The sequence below is a fragment of the Hesperophylax consimilis genome, chromosome 27 (genome assembly GCF_061612785.1).
Source record: "Hesperophylax consimilis isolate HC1 chromosome 27, BYU_Hcon_1.0, whole genome shotgun sequence".
Lineage (NCBI taxonomy): Eukaryota > Metazoa > Arthropoda > Insecta > Trichoptera > Limnephilidae > Hesperophylax > Hesperophylax consimilis.
In genome coordinates, this window is record NC_142862.1 from 22,108,170 (window position 1) to 22,128,651 (window position 20,482).

General features: G+C 31.9%; 1 protein-coding gene across 1 annotated transcript in view; it reads right to left on the reverse strand.

The window, feature by feature from the left end:
- Window positions 1-18,505, reverse strand: part of LOC149410764 (scavenger receptor class B member 1-like) — a 132,431-nt gene extending 113,926 nt beyond the window's left edge. Inside the window, exon 1 of the mRNA XM_089647780.1 lies at window positions 18,211-18,505. The gene's annotated coding sequence lies outside the window, so the exon portion shown is untranslated. The remainder of the gene's footprint in view (window positions 1-18,210) is intronic.
- Between the last annotated feature and the right edge of the window lie 1,977 nt (window positions 18,506-20,482).

A 20,482-nucleotide genomic window follows, 5' to 3' on the forward strand; every position in this document is an offset into this window, starting at 1 on the left:
GTCGGGCCATGTCAAGAGTCAGAATAATAGAAGAGTATGTATGAATGCGAATGACGCAAGAAGTTTGTGCCAAGACCGAGTTCCGTCCTCTTTGCCTACCCCTGCGGGGAAACGGCCTGATGGTTAGTTAGTTAAGTTTAATTTGAGTTTGAAAATTTTTGAATTTTTTATATGAGTAAAGTGCACAAAACTTCGAGAGGTGATTATACACGATGGTAGAAGTAAAAAAGACAAACACCGTATTTGGAAATTCCAACGTTTTATGATAGTTTTCAGGTAATAAAGTTGCATTGTTTGTTGGGAAAAATAAATATTCTTCTGCGGAAAAATAAGTTTGTACGAAAAAAAGAAACAATGGAATTTCGAAAAAAGATCATTTGATCTTTTTTACTTCTACCATCATGTAGAATCACCTCCCAGTGTGTGTACTTAACCCCCGGACACCCTGTGTATTCAACTAGTTGACGACTTGAATGGGTTGGAGTAATGTTTTGAGGTTATAAATTCTAGTGTAGGTATCTAAAAACTGGGTGCATTTTTAGGTGGAAATAATATTATTGAAAATAATTACGAAAAAGTAAAACAATTGAAAATGTTTACGAAAAAGTAAAACATTTGTAAATGTTTACGAAAATGTAAAACAATTGAAAATGTTTACAAAAAAGTAAAACAATTGAAAATGTTTACGAAAAAGTAAAACAATTGAAATTGTTTACATGTTCTTCCTCGATTTCTTCCACCATTCACGTCCACATCATACATTCTCCTTACACCCTTTCTTTAATCATCACATATACCTCGTTTTGTCATACGTAAGTGTTTGTTTCACTTGATCGTGTCATGTCTTCATCAGGCGTCCCCGACTTGTTCTACCACCTCTTCCACATCATACATTCTCCTTACACCCTTTCTTTAATCATCACATTACCTCGTTTTGTCATACGTAAGTGTTTGTTTCACTTGATCGTGTCATGTCTTCATCAGGCGTCCCCGACTTGTTCTACCACCTCTTCCACATCATACATTCTCCTTACACACCTTTCTTTGTTCATCACGCATAGTAATTTGGTTCACTTGGTCTTGCCATGTCTTCCTCTGTCTTCTTCTTAGACCAGTGGTCGGCAAACTTACTGGCCAAAGAGCCAAATATGTATATTACAACGATTCAAAAAAATTCTGAGAGCCAAATCTGTTTTTTAATTTAGTAAACCTTTGTTATAATTTTAGATCTTCATTAAATTACGGGTACACTGAATAAAACGTGATTTCACCCTTAATAAAAATTTATCCGTTGATAGACAATAATATGAAAGTAAGGTACCTATCCATAAATTTAAATCATGTCAATGACTGACAAACACTTAATGCGAACAATGTCCTTGCATATTCTTGGAAAATATCAGTCAATCAGGTTTTTATGTTGTTGTTTTTAATTTTAAGCATGATTCCAGGTTCTCATCAATAAGACGACTTCTCAGTTTACTCTTGATAAAGTTCATGCTTGAAAAAGATTGTTCGCATGGATAGAATCAAAAAGGGAAAAAACAACAAACGCGAGTTTTTTCAGCTGATCGTAAGAGTCAGGAATACTATTTCAGACATTGAAAATGATCATGTCTTCCTTCTCCAGGTCTTTCAAAACAGACCACTTGTGTTGTGAACTAAGATCACACTTGTTCTTCTCCAATATTTCCAAATCAATACAAAGACGTTGAAATTTAGAGCTCCATATTTCCTTGTTTTTTAAAATCCTGCAATTGTATTTCAAAGTTACCAATGTCAATAAGAGGATTTATGACGAATGCTAAGGTAATGCTTCCCTCATATTTAAAATTGTTGTTTTGAAATGGTGTTTGTCAATAGAGGAATTATTTCAGGAGTTTAAAAACAGCAGAGCGACCTTAGCATTTGTGCCAGAGCCGCACTCAAGGAGCAAAAGAGCCGCATGCGGCTCCGGAGCCGCACTTTGCCGACCACTGTCTTAGACCATTCACTTTCACGTCGTATATTCTCCTTAAACCTCCTAGACCTTCCCCATTTTACCACAAATAATTATTTGATTCATGTCTTCCTCGGATGTCCCCGACTTTTTCTACTAATCACTTTACATCTTAAGGCGATGCCACACGTAGTAATGCAAAATCATGTGTTTTGGGTTTGAAAATTTGGTCGCCTAGAAACGTTTCAGATGCTTTAATTAAATACTGCGAGTAGAATACATCTTGGCCTTTGAAATAATCGAGTATTTTTTAGATACGTCTTTTTATAAGCCCAGAAAAAAATAGTGTAAAGGCCTATGAAAACTACTTTAAAGTTCAAAATCTCCTACTTACGAACCCATTTTCGGTTATGATTTTATTGTATAATGCGGCAAATTAAGTTATTTATAAAATGATCGAAAAAAAATTGAATATTTATGCCTGAACATCCACAAAATAATATAAAAGGCACTTCTTGGTGATGTTTTTTTCTTGCATAAATCAAAACAGGCGAATGGTGTTAAGCGGGAATTTAAACCTTATCGCCATCTATGTAAGGGTTGTCATTGATAGTGGCTCAATTTAAAATATTACACGACGTAGTGCATCGCCTTAATATATAAAAATCACGTATCACTGTGTTCGTATATACTAATAAAACTTTTGAGAATGTGTATGGTTGGTACCAGCTTGATATATATGATAGTTTTGGAGCCGACCTATCGTATCCGAATTGATGAAAAATTTTTTTTCATAGTTCTCATTAAAAAATACATATAATCACAAATTTTAATATCACTACATGGAAGGCGGTCTGTGGCAGGACAACGTCTGCCCGGGCCCATTAGTAGTATTATAAAATACATATTGTTACTGTTTTTTTTTCATTTTCAGCGAAACTGGTCTAGTGATTTTCGACTCCATAAAGACATTGCATTTTATTTATAAACAAAATATTATGACTCCATTTATAAAAACAGTATATTTATAAACAAATATTTCTGGGTTACGTTACGCGTGACTTTTCGTTTTCATCTGAAGGAATTATCAAATTGTGGTTAGGTCACTTAGGACTAATAAAATCCAATCAAAAAAATGAACAAAGAAATATATTTCGTTTGACACTCCTAGCTACTTTTGTAGGCTGAGTTCAATTATAGCCAAAGAAAATAAATGAAAGACTTAGGCGTAGAGGAAAAACCCCAGTGGGTATTTTACGTATTTCTTCCGATTTATAACAAGTTTCTCGTTAACTCTTTAAGTTTTTAAGTACAAAAAAAAATTATGTTATTTTTTAAGATAATATCTATACATTTATTATGCCAAAACGTTAATTATAAGAAATTTCCTCGATAGAAAAAAATCGCAAAGTAAGCTCCGAAAATTATTTAAAACACGTTTTTTTTTCTATTATTTGATATGTTATAGGCATGGAAAATTCACAGCGTATCTTTAAATGCAAGTAAAGCATTTGTAGAAAGATTTTTTCTCTATTTCAAACTAGTCGTGTTTTATTAAATATTTTCACAATTTTCGCTTAATTATTATCGTTTTTTTTTTAATATTAGCGCGCTCCCTCTAACATTCGTATTTACACATCTCTCTTTCAACCCATCTTCGAACGCTTACTACGGGGCCTTAACAATCCTTAGTCAAATTAAAACAATACAATAAGAGGAGAAACTTTAAATGATAATAGCCATCAATAAATGTAATAAAATTAAAAGCAATTTAGGTATATATATTTATTGGTAGACATCCTTTTTCTTGAGCCTCGTCGAAGGTACATATTTACATACGTCAAACGTCAAAAGTCATTTCTTTCGAACAACGAGTAGGTCGAATCGCTCATTATTCGAGTGGAATAACTTCTTCGAGAATGGAGGCCCAAAATTTTAATAATTTAATTTCAATAAGGTTTCTCAATGTAATGTGTATTTTTACTTTGATATTATAGTATCGCCTTTCTTGGACAGATTGGAGACGCACTGCTAAAACAATTCATCTCAAGGCGTCCCTTTCTTGCCCTACTTCAATAGCCTTGGTACAGTATAAAGCTTTCAGTGAAGAAATAAAATTTCGCAAGTCGCACCTGCTGCCCTGCAAAAAACGTGTTTGCATACGCGGTAAAAATGATGTAATTTATGTTCTGTTTTACACTTTCATTTAACCCTATTAAAATCAGATAACAGGTTGATTTTTGGCAGTGGCGTTCCACATTATATCATTGTAATTACCTAACCACAAAAATATACAGTTTTTTTCCCCCTTACTAACAAAGGCAGTGTAACTACAAAGCGAAGCGTAAGGTCGAAACATTGAAAAACTTGACTTGTTACCAGAGCGTTTATACGGTTAAAACGTCTTTAAACCAGGCTAAAGGCCGGCTTTACCATACCAACGTTGAACTGGCGTATATGAATCTTATTAGTAAAACGGGAGTTTGAATTTCAAAAGTACCGTATGAGAGGGACACTTTTAGGCACCCGGTAGTTGAATTTATCCCACTTCTGAAAAATCCTGTATTATCTAATTAAGGCGATGCCATACGTAGTAATGCAAAATCATGTGTTTTTGGTTTGAAAATTTGGTCGCCTAGAAATGTTTTAGACGCTTTAATTAAATACTGCAAGTAGAATACATCTTGGCATTTCAAATAATCGAGTATTTTTTAGATAAGTCTTTTTATAAGCCCAGAAAAAAATAATGTATAAGGCCTATGAAAACTGCATTAATGTTCAAAATCTTCTACTTACGAACCCATTTTTGGTAATGATTTTATTGTATAATGTGACAAATTAAGTTATTAATAAAATGATCGAAAAAAAATGAAATATTTGTGCCTGAACATCCAAAAAATAAAATAAAAAGCACTTTTTGGCCATGTTTTTTTCTTGCATAAATCAAAACAGGTGGATGGTGTTAAGGGGGAATTTAAACCTTATCGCCATCTACGTAAGGGTTGTTTTTGATAGCGGCTCAATTTGAAATATTACGCGACGTAGTGCATCGCCTTAAATTCAGAATACTTTAACAAAATTATCTTCTGTCTGTATTTATTGCTATCAAGTTCAATATGTAGAAGTTCATTTCAATTGTAAGTATTTTATTTTATATATTCAATTGCTAATGTCTTTCTCGGGCGTCTCTGTCTTCTTCCACCATTCACTACTGTATACCACAATGTTAATGTTAAAAAACTACATTACATCGACTCTATATCTCATTACGGTGCAGAGATATTGCTTTAAGTAATCCTCGAGCGTCCCCGACCTCCTCCACCATTCAAACCACCGCTCCACCGCTCTAAACACTCCTGGCACTAATAACAACAAACTTTTAAATTTTCAGCGATATCGTTGGACTACTTTTCGAGTTTTGCGAGCACAAACATAAGCAGGCTAAATATTAGTAATATTAAATTTATACACGGATAAAAATGAGTAAGTATTGCTAATTTATTAAGAATCTCTTAAAATTATTGGCAAACCGGTTAAAAACGGGATTGCAGGCCTTACGAATGAATTAAGAGGTTTCCTGATAAACTTTAATTAGTAAATTACTAATATATTTTATCGATTCCATGATAACTCAACACAGTGACAATTCAACACACTTTTTAAAAGTGATATAAAGTCATTAAAAAGGATGAAATTTTTTTTTAACCTAACCTAACTTAACCTACATAAACTAGTTAGTAAAGTTTTTGTTTCATCACTTTCCATGACTTTATATAACTTTTTAAAAATGTGATGAATTATCATTGTGATGATTTCTCCGGTTACCATTTTATCACGTATCCGAGGATAAAGTGCACATACTTCGGGAGGTGATTCTACATGATAGTATACTAACTAACTAACCATCACGCCGTTTCCCCGCAGGGATAGGCAGAGAGGACGGACCGCCAAACAACTCGGCCTTGACACACACTTCTTGCCTCATCCACATTCATACATCGTCTTATACATACTCTTCTATTATTTTGACTCTTGACATGGCCCGACTCAAGTATCTGATTAACTTGATCGTGTCATGTCTTCCCCAAAAGGATAAACAAAATGAAATTTCGACGTTTTAAGGTAGTTTTCAGGCACAAAAGTTGAATTGTTTGCATGAAGAAAATAGTTGCTTTCTTATTATTTAAAAATATTTTTGTATTGGAAAAAACAATAGACAAAAAAAACATGTTTACTTCTACCATTATGTAGAATGATCTCCTAAAGTTTGTGCACTTTACCCTGTGTAAACAGAAAATAAACAATGATAATATGTTTTTTTGATATTTGTTTTTGGGGTGTTATGAAGGAGTTAGCGCAACACGGCATAACACCCCAAAAACAAATAGCAAAAATACTTTTGGCCTTGAAAATCTTAAATCATAATGATAATATGTTTTCAATTTTTTTTTAATATATTTGCAATTGAGAAATACACGGATACGAAACATAAATGCAAATGGAAAAGATTAAATGCAACGGAAAAATCATGAACGTCTAATTGCCTCGGTATCAAGTCATGCAACACTACCTTTACATTGATAATTACCTACAATCATTTCAAAATTCTATGGTAAAATTACTAGCCTCAAAAAGATTTTTTCACAGGACGTTACATATTTTTGTATCGAAACTTAAATATCTTGTCTGTACAGGCCTTACTATGGGACAAAAACACAACACTAGGTTCAAAAGAATGAAGGCATGATTGTTCCAAAATATAGCAATAAATACAGAATATAACATACCCAAAATTTTCAATTCAAATAGATTCAGATATATGCTGAAAACATGGCTCATAAGTAGAAATATTTTTTACTAATCATCACTATCAATCAAAATTTGTTATTTATTAGTGTGTAGATTTAATGTTATTTTATATTATGTGTGTTAATAATAATAATCTGAATATCTTATAATTAGTAAATATATTATTTAAACATATTTACATTGTAATTGAACATGTACAATATACATCCTGTTGACATACTGCTTGATTGTAGTTTCGGGATAATACTGAAGAGCGAGATGCTTGGCTTCCTTTGCAGAATTTAAGTCCATAAATTGTATGAGAACCCTCTATATTTCATTAGTCAGAAGTCAATTGGAGTATAATTCACCTATTTAGTCCCCTTTATATAAAGTTCACTCCAATAATATAGAAAGAGTTCAGCACAATTTTTTTAAGTACGTAAATTTTAAGCTCAGAATTCCTATTGATTACATTAATTATGTCAGTTTGATGAATCAATTGCATCTAATATCACTGTCTGACAGGAGAATTATTTCAGACCTGGTTGTGTTACACAGAGTCTTTCAACTTAATTGATAGTCCTGCTACCGTTGCCACTATTAAATTCCATGTGCCGACTAGGAATACAAGACAAAATATACTATTATCAACCAACTATCAGTCACACTCACTGACCAATAAGATGCATGATCTGGGCAACAAATATGGGTGTGATATTGATTTATTTATTGACTCCATTTATAAAATCAAGCATTCTATACCAAGACTTTTTTGAATCCTACAAATTAGAGTAGCGTTGTTAAATTAGTTTTAATGTTATGTCTTATATGTAGTGTTGTTGTTATTTCTTTTTTACTTTATGTTACTCTTACTTTACTAATATTGCTTCATATTTAGTTTTCCTTTTTTATTATTATTTTCTCAATATTTTCTTATTATACTTGTAATCACAATTTTACAATTGTGTATTTTGTACCTACTTTACAGCGGATTACATCTATTTACTGTCAGTATCTCCTGTATAATACAGATATTCTCCTATGTACACTGCATCATGTATCACTTTTATGTAAAAGCCTTTGTAGGCGTATATATTTATATAAACAAATAAACAATAACAAAAAAAAGATATAATATAATACACGTAAAAGAAGAGTGTTTGTGAATTTGATTTTTATACAAATCTACAGTTTAATTCCGAGGTTTTTTGTTGTTTGTTTTTGGGGTGTTATGCCGTGTTGCGCTAACTCCTTCTTTAGCCGACGTTTCGGACAGCATTGCAGTGTCCATCATCAGGGCAGATACGGTAGATCCGAAGATGTGATCTACCGTATCTGCCCTGATGATGGACACTGCAACGCTGTCCGAAACGTCGGCTAAAGAAGGAGTTAGCGCAACACGGCATAACACCCCAAAAACAAACAACAAAAATGCTTTTGGCCGTGAGAATCTAAAAACTTACCTAATTCCGAGGTTGATGAAATTTCGCACACTTTACCGATCTGACCTTCAAAACAAGAAGAAGGTCACTGTGTACAGGATATTTTGAAAACCACACCCCACCTCAACACCGGGTACTTCAGCTAGTATAAAGAACTAATTATGATTTTTGGACGGAAAATTTTGATATAATAGTACTTACAGGTTTTCCAATAAGAGGTGTTATTTTGAATAGCCCGCTATTTCGGTAGATGTTACTTTTAAAGCTGCCATTTTTTAATATTTGACAAGAAGAAACTACGAAATTAGTAAAAATGGAACGATATACGCTTCAACAACGCAACGCAATTAATTTATTTATAAAATGATCGAAAAACATTTAAATATTTGTGCCTGAACATCCACAAAATAAAATAAAAGGCACTTTTTGGCCATGTTTTTTTCTTGCATAAATCAAAAAAAGTGGATGGTGTTAAGCGGGAATTTAAGCATTATCGCCATCTACGTAAGGTGTGTTATTGATAGCGGCACGATTCAAAATATTACACGACGTAGTGCATCGCCTTAAGTATCGTATTTTCCCTTATTTGATAATTTTAAAACTCTAAGTGAAATAAGGTCCCCCATTCCTCCAAGATTAGACTTTCGTAACGCGTCTCAGAAAGCAAATTTTGTTCACTGATTGGCAACAAAAAGACGCCAGGAGTTTTTTTGACTCACTATCTAAACAGGGCACTACTCTGAGATGAACTCACTTGTCGTCTATAATATTACATAGAACAGTTGATAGTTTCATATATTTTTTCAGTTGAATGAATAGAAACTTTATCAACATTTGATAAACTCTTGACAGCAGACAATAATATAGTACTGCTAACGATAGCTCTTTTATTTATATTATTGTACAAGGTTTTCCAATAAGAGGTGTTATTTTGATATTCAATCGTAAAAGATCAATGGTTTCGTTGTTTGTGTGGCACGTAGCGCCCTCTTGTTGAAAGTAAACGTTGTCCAGATCAATACCATCCAATTCCGGCCATAAAAAATCATTTATCATCTCTCGATAGCGCAATCCATTCACCGTAACTGTTGCTCCAGCCTCATTTTCGAAAAAGTAAGGTCCAATGAATCCGCCGGACCATAAACCGCACCAAACAGTCACACGTTGAGGATAGAGAGGCTTTTCAACAATAACTCTTTGGTTTTCCGAGCCCTAGATGCGACTTTGCTTGTTGACGAAGCCACCGAGGTGGAAATGGGCCTCATCACTCAAAATGATTTGCATTTGATTCACTCAAGTGAATTTTAATAATTTCAATGCATTGTTGAAACGTGTATCGTTCCATTTTTATTAATGGCGTAGTTTCTACTTGTCAAATGTCTAAAAATGACAGCTTCAAAATGACATCTACCGAAATAGCGGGCTGTTCAAAATAACACCTCATATTGGAAAACCCTTGTATAACACTTCTGATAACAGGTACCCCGGCGGACTTTGCCCCCTCGTTGAATAAAATTAAAATGAACCCATACTATTGTACAGGTGTTATTAACTGTGGATTGAACCTTCCTACCCATTAAACTGGATTTTGCTGGGTAGGCAACTCTACCAACCTTACCAAATGCCGATCGGGTACGACCGACAATTATTTAGTACATCAACTGCTATAATGTCATCCAATTTCAGAGAAATGCGTATGTTTCCGGGAGTGCTTGCCACTAAAAGTTGATGAAATGCAATGTCATCCACGAAAAAAGTTGATGAAATGCAATGTCATCCACGAAAAAAGTTGATGAAATGCAATGTCATCCACGAAAAAAGTTGATGAAATGCAATGTCATCCACGAAAAGTCTATCTGCCGATTTTCAGCTCGATTGTATGTCGTGAAATGGGTTAATTTCGACTTCAAAGTCTTCAAAAGTGAAAATCAAATAGTTATATTTAAAAAAAAAAAACACTTTCGAAGGAACGCCACTGCTGTGCACTCAGTATATATACGGTAATATTTTGCATCTGTGTAAACAGAGGCCATACGTTAGTAAGAAAAAAAAAGCAATGCAAAATACTTTATGCCACTAACGCAAATCACCTGGATTGATTCATTATTTATTATATGTATTTTATTAGATAATATTTGAATTTTGAATGGCCAAAAGTATTATAGCGATTTATTTGTGGGGTATTTATTTATTTATTTACTCCACCTTTAAGGCGAAGCTTAATGCCAAATCACTATTTTGATTAATCTTTATAACGAATTGGTGTACATTATGAACACAAAAAAATATGCTTTTGATAAATTAAAGGTTTTCCTATCGCTTCGCTTGAGTAGAACACAAATAAATATATAAATTACTCAATAAAAAATATAAATGCAAACTACTAAAAAATTTTTTTCAATAGAAATGTATGAACGCGTAAAGGAAACAACTAAACAGTATTATAGTGAAGATTATCTGTGACAGTTTCACTTGATTAACTTTTTTGCTTTCGTATAAAATTATTTACAAAATCAATAAAAACCAGTTTTTTGCTTGAAAACGAACGTTTCTAGACTCCGTTTGTCAAGCGATTTTAATGCCTATTACCTACGATATGGTATACCAAGAATATACACCTTTTTCCTCTTAAGCAACGTTTCGAACAGCATTACATTGTCCATCATCAAGGTGTATTGTGATCGGAATCGAAGATTGTGGTGAAATGTGTGCTTATGTATGCAGATGCAATATCGTATTGCCAACTCCAATCATCTAAGAGATGGTATCACAGTATAATTTAAAATAGTTTTCTGCGTTTAGTTTTGGTGTAGCCATCAATTACCGGATACCAAGAACTATTGAGCTTAGCCCCGTCATCTTTATTAATACTAAGATTTTTGTAAATTTCTTTTGCCTCCGTAATTAGGCGTGCTCTATGCGTTTTGGGTCTTCCCAAAACTTCAGAAACAAATCCAAAGTAAAGGCGGGTTTCAAATAAATAAATGCAATTGCCGATTTGTCTAGATGGCCGAGTTTACATGCTCGAAAGTTTCTGATATCTTTTTGGGGATCGTCCATTCTGCCTGGCCTACATAAATCTTGTCACATCAGAAATATATATTTTTTGTTTTAAATATATATATATATATATTCTAAAACTACTATAAAAATATTCTATTACCTGGTAACCGGATAAATCATCACAGTGATAATTCATCACATCTTTAAAAAGTTATATAAAGTCATGGAAAGTGATGAAACAAAAACTTTATTAACTGTGTTATGTAGGTTAGGTTAGGTTGGGTCAGTGGTCGGCAAAGTGCGGCTCCGGAGCCGCATGCGGCTCTTTGGCTCCTTGAGTGCGGCTCTGGCACAAATGCTAAGGTCGCTCTGCTGTTTTTAAACTCCTGAAATAATTCGTCTATTGACAAACACCATTTCAAAACAACAATTTTAAATATGAGGGAAGCATTTCTCAGCAGTTTTTAGGAGTTTAAAAACAGCAGAGCGACCTTAGCATTCGTCAAATATCCTCTTATTGACATTGGTAACGTTGAAATACAATTGCAGGATTTAAAAACAAGGAAATATGGAGCTCTAAATTTCAATGTATTTGTATTAATTTGGAAATATTGGAGAAGAACAAATGTGATCTTAGTTCACAACACAAGTGGTCTGTTTTGAAAGACCTGGAGAAGGAAGACAGAGATTTCAAGATTTAAAAAATAAAGATTTCAACGTCTGGAATAGTATTCCTGACTTTTACGATCAGCTGAAAAAACTCGCGTTTGCTGTTCGTTCCCTTTTTGATTCTAAAAATTCATGCGAACAATCTTTTTCAAGCATGAACTTTATCAAGAGTAAACTGAAAGTCGTCTTATTAATGAGAACCTAGAATCATGCTTAAAATTAAAAACAACAACATAAAAACCTGACTTACTGAACAATCTTTTTCAAGCATGAACTTTATCAAGAGTAAACTGAAAGTCGTCTTATTAATGAGAACCTAGAATCATGCTTAAAATTAAAAACAACAACATAAAAACCTGACTTACTGAGACTTTCCAAGAAGGTGTAAGGACATTGTTCGCATTAAATGTTTCTCAGTCATTGTCATGATTTAAATTTATGGATACCTTACTTTCATATTATTGTCAACGAATAAATCTTTATTAAGTGTGGAATCAAGTTTTATTCAGTTTACCCGTTATTTAATGAAAGTCTAAAATTATAATAAAGGTTTACTAAATAATAAATTTAATTTTAATTTTAGTTTAATGAGAACCTAGAATCATGCTTAAAATTAAAAACAACAACATAAAAACCTGACTTACTGAACAATCTTTTTCAAGCATGAACTTTATCAAGAGTAAACTGAAAGTCGTCTTATTAATGAGAACCTAGAATCATGCTTAAAATTAAAAACAACAACATAAAAACCTGACTTACTGAGACTTTCCAAGAAGGTGTAAGGACATTGTTCGCATTAAATGTTTCTCAGTCATTGTCATGATTTAAATTTATGGATACCTTACTTTCATATTATTATCAACGAATAAATCTTTATTAAGTGTGGAATCAAGTTTTATTCAGTTTACCCGTTATTTAATGAAAGTCTAAAATTATAATAAAGGTTTACTAAATAAGAAAAACAGATTTGGCTCTCAGAATTTTTTAGTATCATATAATGTACATATTTGGCTCTTTGGCCAATAAGTTTGCCGACCACTGGGTTAGGTTAATTTTTTTTTTCATCGTTTCTAATGACTTTATATCACTTTTTAAAAGTATGTTGAATTGCCACTGTGTTGAGTTATCATGGAACCCTATTCCCTACGTACTAGTATTTAGACTTCACAACGTTGAGACATTACCCACGAAAATCTGCAAGACTTTTAGCTTCAACATTTGAAGGGGGTTCATTGTACATTTTGAAACATTTATAACAAATATTGTGCTATCGATAAATTAGTCTTAGGAAGCCTAAAATACTATTAATACTAAAACTTTTTAACATATAATATGTAAACATTTTATTTTTCAACTTGTTTATAAATTCTAGGGTATTATAGACCAAACGTTGCCACACACTTAGAATATTGCGTTGCATTGTTTTTATCCTAGTATATCTGCTACAGCACAATATTATTATTTCCATTCATCAAATGTGAGTTCATAAACTCCATCTATGATTACATTTTTATTTCTTAAAAAAGGGAAGTTTATAATAATATTCTTCTAGAATACGTGGAATTGTTGTGTCCTTCTAAATAACAAAACACGTAACATCAATGGGCAATATTGTAAAATCAAAATCGAATAACAAACCTATTAAAGGTAGGTTTTTTATAATCCAATTTGAGGAAAAATCAAACCGTAAATGAATTCCCCATTCAATGATGTTTACTACTTCGGTAAGTGAATAAGTCAGTAAAAAGAATATATTAAATTTAATACGAAATGGGTAATAAATAATTAAGGCTTTTATATCATAAGAATCGTGTGACAATGAACCTCAAATGTTTGAATTCATCGGAGATTGAACCGGTGAAATGATATTGAAAGGTCAATATAATTTTGCCGTTAGATTTTCGAGCAATAAGAAATTAAATATACGAAAATAGATTTGATATTTTTCATATAATTTAAACAACCTATTTCAATAATTATGTAAAATGTTTGTCATAGTGTTCATTCACCGCTCATAGCTTTGGAAAAAAACTGCTAAGATTTGAAGATTTTGTAGTGAAAATTTGTATATCTACTACTGTTTTTTTATGTTATGAATTATGACTGGATAATCAATATATATTATAAAAGTAAGTGTACGATTTGCATGCCGCTAAAACTCGAAACGAGTCCCGGTACGATCTATCCCCCATCCATCAAGAAGGTTCCCGTTTTTACATGAAGGGTGTACTTTTGAAAATATAAGGGCTCGAAGTTTTGCCCTCTAGAAATTTCTAAGAGTATTCGAGACCATTCCACAACATTCCAGAACATTCCGGAACATTCTGGAATGTTATGGAATGTTCGGGAATAGTCTGGAACGTTCGGGAACATCCCCGATCATAATTAACTAAAAACAGGATAACAGGCCGTTTCCTGATATACTTTTAGTAAATTCGTAATCGTGACAATACATTGGTACATCTTTAAATAGTTTAAAACAGATTCACTATCCGAGTCTGTCTGTGCTCTCTCAGTTTGATAGGGTTCACATCAGCTAGTACAATATACTCGTATAGCAGTTGTGTGGTTTTCATATGCCAATTTATTCGGTTTTACGAACAAAGAGAAACTGTAGTCAATTTGTTCAATTCAATTTGTTATCAATATCAAGAACCACTGCAAACTCCTCCATTAATTTAGTTTGTTGCATTCACCTTTATAAAAGTCGTTCTGTATCTCCAGAACATAATTCCCCAATGCACAAACTCGTCCACTGGCTCCAAATGTAGGTTTTATTACTTCATTTTATTACGCAATATTGTTTTCTTAACCCACGAAATCGAATATAATTGGTAAATGACCCGATTCGAATATTACAACTACTCTCGTGACTTTAACATAAAAAACATGTTATTTAATCTTATTTAACATTTATTAACAACTTACGATCAATTGAAACGGGCCATTTACGTAAAGTATGTATTTAAAAATATATTCATGAGTGCACATTATCCACTAAATTCGCTTTTATGCTTGTGTAATATGCCATTTTTTTAAATACGCCTATTTGAAATTCCTTTTTGTTTTCGGTAGTAAATGAATGCAAATCTTGGAAACGGAAATTAAACCACCTCCCGACATCCGATCGAGCTGAAACTCAGCAGATAGACTCAAACGAGGACAATGCAGTCTATCAACTATTTTGGTGGCAATCACGCATATACGCGTTTCTCTGAAATTGGATGACATTACAGCAGTTGGTATACGAAATTGTCGGTCTTAATCGATCGCTATTTGGCAAGTTTGGTAGAGTTGTTGACTTCAGTTCCTAAATGGGATGGTTCAATCCTCAGCCAACCCAAAAAAACATAATTTTCAAAAGACAGTTTAAAATAGATAGTAATAGAGTCAAAAACTTTTTTTGTATTTACGGAATACGTTGTAAATATTTTGGACGACAACGAACAAGTTGACGTTTCTTATAATGATTTTGCGAGAGCTTTTGATCACTTAATTTTACTAATTAAACTTGAAAATTTTGGTTTACCACACAGACTGCTTTTTATCTTCCATAATTATTTGTTTAGTAAAAAACAATACGTACTTTACGGGTTGGTCGCTTCTAAACCTTACCTCACGAATCTGGGGTCCCTCAAGGGTCTAATTTAGGACCTCTATTATTTTATATTCATTAAATTCGATGAATTCATAAAATTCGTCAATTTGCTGGTTGATGTTTTATGAGCGTTGTCCTAAAAATTTTTTCAAAATTAAAAAAATCCTCGATTGTACAAAATAAACAGAAAGTACAAAGGGTAAAGCATATAGGTACATCATATTTTTTAAAGCTTACCCAATTAACAAGAACTAGAGTGCTACATATAATATTACAGTGTGTAAATATACCTAATAAAGACACAGAAGAAGAGATATTTAATTCATTTAAAGTATTCGTGTAACACTTAGATGGTATACACATTTTCAAGTACGTAAACGGTATACATGGGTCAAATTGGACCCGAATTCAATTATGTAGCGTAAACATTGTATTGCTAATTTTTTTTTGTTTTTAAAATTATCATACTATTATATTATATACCAAGGGTTTCAATAATAAGGCTATTCACACAATAAAGAAAACACAGGTGTACAAGAAGACACGGGGGGTGCAAGAAGACACAGGTGTACAAGAAGACACAGGTCTAAAAGAAGACACAGATGTACAAGAAGACACAGGTGTACAATGAGCCATAGGTGTACAAGAATACACAAGTATACAAGAAGACACAGGTGTATAAGAAGACACAGGTGTGCAAGATGACAAAGAGGTAAAAGAAGACACATGTGTCCAAGAAGCCACATGTGTTCAAGAACACACGTGTGGAGGAAGACACACTTTGATATGAACTTGTTAATTTATTAAGAAATCTAAAAACATAAAATCACTTAGGACGGGTTGTTTCGGAGAATCTGAACAATTCATCAAATTTCAACGTTCATTTTCAAGTTCTGTGAAAGATTTTTTAAAGTTCTGTTTTAATTTCAGTTTTGTCAAGCAACTAGCCTATAATGATATAATAACAGAACTTGAATAGGACTTTCACAGAACCCGGAAATGAACGTTGAAATTTGATGAATTGTTCAAATTCTCCGAAACAACCCGTCCTTAGTTTTTCTTGATTGGATCTTGAATTGGATGAATGGAAGTAAAGAACAAATAACATTTATCCTTTTACGTGATTTTTTTATTCCAAATATTTAAAAAAACATTTGAACATGCGCGCGGGTATAGATTACATTTCCATTGATTTTCGGTTCACCGCATAAGAACAAGGTAAAAAATATATGAATCTAAATAGAAAAAATATTTAAAAAAAAAATTTCTTTAACATTTCTCAGATAAGAATATTATTATACATATAATCCCAGAATCTGTTTGCAATCAAAGTCCATAAAAACAATAAAACGCATATCTTTTTTTAAATTAGCTCCACACAGGAGGCCCTGATAAAATTAAAATAAAAACCCTCAGGGCCTATGTCATCTTTGGGGATGCTGTGTGGAGGGTCTTTTTAGGGAAAGGCAGGAGAGGAAGTGTAAGGCGATATGTCGAGATAGAGAGAGTCCGGCTAAAGAAGTTAAAAGGTCTCCCTCAACAGTCTCTCCTAATCCACCCAAATTAAAGCGTGTAGTGCATAATATTAATTCTTAATTAATTAATTTCTACCGATTTATAACAAGTTTTTCGTTAACTCTTTGAGTTCTTAAGTTCCAAAAAAATATAGTTTATTTTTTAAGATAATATTTACACTTTTGTTACTGTGAAACGTTAACTATATGAAAATCCCTCGATAGAAAAAAATCGCAAAGTAAGCTCCGAAAATTATTTAAAACACATGAAAAAATTCAAAGTGTATCTGTTTGATGTTCCAAGTTTACAAAAAATCTATGCTAAAAATATTCTAGTTCATCACTTAAAAAATAAACCAGAGGCAAACCCCTCTCACGATCATAAAACCAGAGCCAAGCAAACAGACATGCTAAATATTCCTAAATGTAATTCTACTTTTGGACAAAGAAACTCTGAATTTTTAGCAATTAAATTATATAATAAACTCCCTCTCAACATCAAACAAAGGAAAACGAAAAATAACTACATTAAGGACATCAAATCTTGGCTTATGGAAATATCGGAAGAAGAACTAACTAATATATTTAAAACATCATCTTAGTTGCTGAAAACGTATTCTAACATATATAGTCCCCCTCAGCACAGGATCTCCTAGTGAGGAGGACTTCAATGATCTGTTTTAATTTTATTTATATATTTTATTTCATGTGCCATACAAAAATGTACCTAATTATTTTAAAAAGTAACTAAATAAAAAAAAAATAAAAAAAAAAAAAAATAAAAAAAAAAATGCAGTTAAAACATTTGTCGAGAGTTTTTTTTTTTCTTAAATATTTTCACCATTTTCGATTAATGAATATTGTTTTTTTATATTAGCACGCTCTCTCTAACATAAATATTTACTTATCTCTCTTTCAAACCATCTTTGAACTCTTACTACGGTCAAGTAATAAGATAACGTATTGTTTATTTTCAGATTGCAAGATACTCTCAGTATCGCTCTGGTGTAAGACAACCATTCAGTATTGAAAAGTTGCTTGAAATGGCTTCGGCTGTGTTTGATGACCAGATCTGAACACCCAGGTACTTCCTCAACTTCTTTTGACTCTTGTGCGGTTCATATATTTAAAAAAATATAAATATATCGATTATGTATTTTTACATCGCCCTTGAGGTGATTTTTCATAAAAAAACTGCGCTACAAACAAATAATAACGTTTTAACATAAATAAATAAAATTAAATTCAATTTACCTGTTTCCTTAAAAATGTAGGTCACTATACTGAATAATTTTAATGTAAATTTTTAAACAAACAATTTTATCACAAAATAACGTTACGAATTTGATTTTAAATGAGATAAAAAGTTAATAAAAAAAACACTTTACATTCTAAATTAAATTATAAACACTTTATTCAAAATTTAAATAATGATTCTTTTTCTCGAAAAAATATTTTTTCACTGATCAGATTACAAAAATTAGAATTTTCTTTTTTTAAAATAATATTGTTTTTATGTCAATCTTATATTTTGAACTCTCGCGGCAGATTGTGAAACTAAAATTGACAAGCTTCGCTCTGTACGTTCGCAACGGACACTGTCCTGTTCGGTACTAAATACGTTTCAACTATAATCTGCGTATGTGTATGAATGTGAACGATTAAATCTGGCGATAATGTTATCTAACTAGGCGCTCGCTACCGAAGAGGCCATGTGATTTGCCAGTATGTACTTACGCCAGTGGCGTACGATACAAAAATAATGTCAACAAGAAAAAACGTATTTTTTAAGGTTTTCGATAGATGGAACAGTCATTATAAAAATTTATAAAAATAATAAAAAGTTTTTTGGTAAACTTGTCGAATTATGCTGCTCGCAAAGTCTCTTCAGAAAATCAACACTTGATTACAACTTAAATTATAGAGATTACGACTATTTATGTCAGAGATTTAAGTAAACATGTACAATTAGGTTTTTAGAGCGTTGGTTTGGGTTATTTCAATAATTTATTCATATTTGCAAACCTATACTTAACTTTGATTAGAAAAAATGATTTTTTATGTGTCTCCCACGACATAAATAATTATTTTTCTAGTAATTAAGTTGAAACCTAGTGCTATTTTTTTGTACTTTCAACAGAATTCGAAAAGTTTATAAGTTTTTTTTACAATAATAATTTTTAATAATAATAATAATAAATTTATTTCACATAAAAATCATACAATAAAACATGCGTGAACTTTGACTAGCCAACTAGGAATGGATCCTGTTTTAGGGCAGTCAAATTGACAAGTTTAGTTCATATTATAATTTAGTACTATAAAACAAACCGGTAAAGTAAATAACAGCCAGATAGTAGTAATAAAAAGACAGATCACCACAGGAGTAGTAAGGTAGAAAAAATGGGAAGGGTAGTTTATAAGTTTATAATATAGTTGGATGATTAGAAAATAATCGATAGCATTGATAAATAAAGTACAGATTAATACAGAATTGACAATTGTGTTCAGAGGTGATAAATATGTGTTTTTGTTTTGTAAGTACTTTAAAAAATTATGTATCAGTGTTTTGACAATAATGTACATATATATTTTTATAATAAGATTATCTATTGATCAACATATCTTCACTTTTTACCCTCATTACATCAATTAAACAAAAAAAAATAGGTAAGACTGATGATTGAAACTTCCTACCCAGAAACTGGTGACGACAATCTACCAACGGAACCAAATCCTGATTTGATAAGACCGACATTTGATTCGTATATTAACTGTTGTAATACCATCCAATTTCAGAGAAATACTTCTCGTGTATAGTATGAAACCAAAATTTTCGACTGCAATTTTTGACAAGCGTCGTATGTCGTTTGACAATAATGTTAACAATATGTTTGTCTGATCAAATGTGTGTTCTTTTCGTAATCAGTCATTTTTGTTCAAACAATTGTATATTTGCGTTAAACATAAAATAAAGATATTCATTTTCTTTTAGGGGATAAATGATATAAAATCAAATTATAAAAAGAAACAATTTTGAAGTGAAATAAAAACAAAAATAACAAAAAAAGGTATGACATTTTTGGTGGAAGTTTTAAAACCAAAAAAATAAAGGCATTTTGTGTAAATATTGTGTGTTTTTAGTGCAATACCATATAAGAGTCCCATTTACCCGTCAGTGTGAATACGGTACAATAAAATCATAAGCCGCTCATCTCACTAGGGCATTTCTGAGTAGAGATGTTCAGCTTTACAATTACAGTAAATATAAAATATATACATACATATAATCAGGATTCTACTGGGATGTAAAAACAAAATCGACAAGACGCCATATTATTGTTTATTCTGTATTTTTTCAATAAGAAATAAAGTTTTCGTAAAAGTCAATAGTTATCCCTTATAAATAAAAATCGGATTTGTTTAATCGAGACACTATTTAGGTTACAAACTAATTCTTTACAACTTTGTAAAAATTCAAAAAATTGCTGCCAAAAATATGGGAAAAGGTAGTTAGAAGGTAATA